Consider the following 4,502-nt stretch of genomic DNA (forward strand, 5'->3'; position numbering starts at 1 on the left):
TCCCTACTTTTCTTCTATTTTTCTTATTTGATTTTTAAGGTTTTTATTTTCAGCTGTTCTATGAGCTTTTCTTCTTTTTTTCTGGGCTTTAGACAACTTCTTATTTATCTTAGAGGTTTTACCCCTAGGTGTTTTGACATTGTTGTCCTCCTCTGAGTTTGTGTCTTGATCTTCCCTGTTACGATAATGAATTTCTATTGTCTGATTCTTCTTGTGTTATTTTTTTCACCTTTTTGATCCTTTTTTCCTTTCTTTTAAATTTGATTCCTCTTCCCAAGATGGAAGGGGTACTGTATCAGGTTTCTTGTGCCAGTGGCTGCAGGCCCTGGTTGTTCACCTGATGTTGCACTGATGTTGCCCTGAGGCCCATGGGAAACCCTTATTTCTGGTGCTTTGCTAAAGGGATTGGTTAGGTGGTGGCTGTTGCTGCTAGAGGCCATAGGAGTCTCAGAGTTTACCTAGTGTTGAGCTAGAGTTCTAGTGATGGTGTCTGTTGTGTGCTGAGGCAGGTGGGATGTTTCTGCATTTCTCTGGGGCTACACTGAAGCACTTGGCAGTCTGCTCTCTGGAGGCTACTCTGTTTGATCTAGGGCTACCCTGAAGTGTGGAAGGGGCCCAGAACTGTTAGCTGTCTGTTTGCTTAGGTACCTGTAGGGTTAGTGTCTACCTGTTTCACTGGGGTTGTGCTGAAGTAAGTGGTGGTTCTTGGACCTGGAGTCTATTTGGTCCCATGCCTATGCAAGGCACATGAGGGGTCCTGATGTTGAATTTTGCTTGCTCTAATACACTGGGGTTTGGGATCTCCCACTGGTTTGCTGAGGTGGGGATTGTACTGACTTGCTGGAATGCTTCCTGTCCTGGACTGTGTTCCCCTTTTTCCTGAGTGAGACAGACTTTTCTTGCCAATATTCCAAGTTTGTCAGGCTGAAAGATTCTTTCAGCCTGTCTTTTTGCTGGTTCTGCTGTTCCAAGATTTGTTTTGAGGAACTATTTTATGATTGTTTGGAGGTGAGTATGGCAGAGTTACAGTGATAAACTGTTTACTACACCATCTTAGCTCCCAGATCTATCAAAATATTTTAAACAATTAATGGACCTCCAATTAAGAACTTCTGGAATAGAATACAAAGATAATTATTTGTTTCACGTATTTTCATTTTTTCTCTCCCTCAAAGAAGAAGTAGGGACACCATAGTCTCTATCCTAACCCCATCGTTGACTGATCTTTTTCTAAGTAGAAGAGATGTCAGGGATATTTCTACTAATTGTTATTAAAACACTTTCAAATATTTTGGATGTATAATCACAGTTAAATGCTCTTACTAGTCTACCAAGTGCTTCCATTTTTGCTGTATGCTTGGATGACAGTTTTGCTTTCTAAAATGTTTTTTTTTTTATTTTCAAATAAATATAACAGTAGCAGAGGACTGGCTCTACTAGAATGCAAAATCTGGCATCTTGTTCTTAGACCTATGATGGGAAGAAAGATGAAGGCCTTCATTTGTGATTAAGTAGATACCTAACTACTGAAAACACAAATTCTGGAAGGCACTAATGTTGCTCTCTAAAATGCCTTGTAACTTCCAAATAGGCATGTCCTTTACATGCTTAGCTAAGAACCTTTACTTGCTAGATTAGCTTATGCAGTATATTTATAGATAAATCTTTATTTGTGCTTTCAAATCTGTCATGCAAGGAAAAAAAATCTGTATTTTTTCTCCACTTTGGGTATGTTTGAATGAACTTTTGATGACACCATAACATTTATTCTCCCTTAAAAAGTTGGAAAAACTACTTCAAAACATTAAAAATGCAATATACTACATTAACTCACATCTTTCACTCTATAATTTGGGGGATTCAAAAAGGATCATTAACTAGGATTTGACAATTTTGTTCTCACAGGGGAAAAATGCAATGTTATTACTAAGCTAGCTACTTCATTCCATTTTAAAATGTATAGTTATCACACCAATAAAGAATTTAGAAGCTTTTTTCCCCATTAATCTCAATTTGATTTCATATAATATCCTTTATGCAAAGTTTTGTAGTGCTGTTCCTGAGGTCTTTTAAAAAATTTGTACTTTTCCATGTTCTTGATATATAAAATAAAAATTGTATTACTTAAAATTATATTTTAAGTTAAATCTGCAAAATTATTATTGTAGTTTTTCAATTTTTTTTAAATGACTGAAGACATTTTGAATGTTGCTACTAAGAAATGAAACTGGTTTGTTAGAGATAATAAAACCTTAATAGACTCAATTAACTAGAACCCAATTAACCTAAACACTAAATTAACTAGAACATTTTTTCTCATTTTATATTTAGGGAAAAGAAGTAAAAGAATTGAAGTGTTCATACTAAGGATTTACTTTTCAAAATAATCCTAGGACAAATTCTATCTGATTTCCTCTTTCATCTACATCTGCACAACTATTCAATGAAACTGAATGTTCAATATGATAATGATTCTGGTACACTTTGAAAGAATCTGATTTCAAATACTTATATTCACCAGCTATACTTTTATTATCATTACTACTATTAAATCCCCACTGAACTATTTTAATCCTTTCTATTTGATGTAGTATAGCATAGTAGATAGAGGATGGGCATTAGATGATGGAAGTCCCAACCTTGGAATATACTAGCTAGTTGTTGTTGTTGTTGTTGTTATTGAACTGTTCAGTTATGTCCAAGGCTTCATGACTATATGGACCATAGCGAACTAATCCCTTCTATCCTCCACTATCTCCCAAAGCCTTTCTAAGCTCATGTTCATTGCTTCCATGACTATTATCCCTTTTTCCTTTTGCCATCAATCTTGACCACCATCAGCATATTTTCCAATGAGTCTACTCTTCTCATTATGTGACCAAAGTATTTGAACTTCAGCTTCAGTATTTGATCTTCTAATGAATAGTCTGAATGGATTTCTTTAAGTATTGACTGAATTGATCTCCTTACTGTCCATTGTTTTTGTTGTTTCAGTTGTGTTCAAATCTTCATGACCTTATTCAGGATTTTCTTGGAAAATATACTGGAGAGTTTTGATATTTTGTTCTCCAGTTCATTTCACAGATGAGGAGCTAAGGCAAACAGGGATAAGTGACTTGTCCAGGATCACATAGCTTGTAAGTATCTGAGGCCAGATTGGAACACAGAAAGATTTGTCTTTCTGACATCAGCCCCAGCACTCTATCCACTGTGCCATTTTGCTATCCAAGGGAATCTCAAAAGTCTCTGCAGCATAATTGATTCCGGAAGCATTCAGCTTTCCATATAGTCCAACCTTCACAGACATACACTGCTACTGGAAAAACCAAAGCTTTGACTATACAGCCCACTGTCAGCAAGGAAATGCCTCTGGTTTTTAGTATGCTGTCCAAATTTGCCACAGCTTTCCTTCTCAGGAACTAGTGTCTTTTAATTTCAGGGCTGCAGTCAACATCTGCAGTGATATTTGAACCTTAAACTACAAAATCTGACCCTGCTTCCATTTTTTCTCCCTATATTTCTCAAGAAGTGATGGGACCAGTTGCCAAGACCTTAGGTTTTATTATTTTGTTTTGTGTTAAGCTTCAAGCCAGCTTTTAGAGTCTCCTCTTTCACCCTCATCAAGAGGTTTCTTAATTATTCTTCATTTTCTGCCATCAGGGTGGTATTGTCTGCATATCTGAGATTATTGATATTTCTCCTGGAAACCTTATTTCTGGCTTTTGATTCAATCTAGCCTGATATTTTATCTGATGTACTCTGATTATAAGTTAAATTGTTGAATATAAGTTAAATCAATTAGGTTACCATAAATAACCTTATCATACTCCTTTCCCAAGCTTTGTCCATGTTCAGTTCTAACTGTTGTTTCTTGACCCACATACAGGCTCCTCAAGAGAAAAGTAAGATGATCTGATACTTCTATCTCTTTGAGGACTTGCCACATTTTTTTTTGTGATCCACATTGTCAAAAGCTTTGGTATAGTCAAAGAAGGAGAAGTAGATGTTTTTCTGGGACTCCCTTGCCTTTCTCCATAATCTAACTAGTTGGTCACAGATAAATCACTTTACTTCTCCATGCTCCAGGTGACAATATGAATATTCATTACAGAACAAACATTATCAGTCTGAATTGGTGAAGTTTTTACATCCTGAGATCTATATGTGGATCATATGTGGTCCAGATTAAGAAAAAGAAAAGAAAACTACAACATTAGTTTAGTTACTTATGTTAAAACACTTTATTCAAACAACTTTGTAAAGTAAGTAGCACAAGTTAGATAAATTCCATTTTACTGATGAGGGACCAGGGGCTCAAAGTGATTAACTGAGTAGCCCATGATAAATATGGACAGATAGCTATAGAGAAAGAAAGTCAACTCAGATTTTCCACAACCAAGTCTGGTATTATTTCCTCTATATCACTCTGATTTATTAAAATAAGGAAATGAACTAAAACATTTTATTTTCATGACAACCTTAAACAACAACAAAATGGACTA

The sequence above is a fragment of the Vombatus ursinus genome, unplaced genomic scaffold (assembly GCF_900497805.2).
Source record: "Vombatus ursinus unplaced genomic scaffold, bare-nosed wombat genome assembly UNPS02014779.1, whole genome shotgun sequence".
Lineage (NCBI taxonomy): Eukaryota > Metazoa > Chordata > Mammalia > Diprotodontia > Vombatidae > Vombatus > Vombatus ursinus.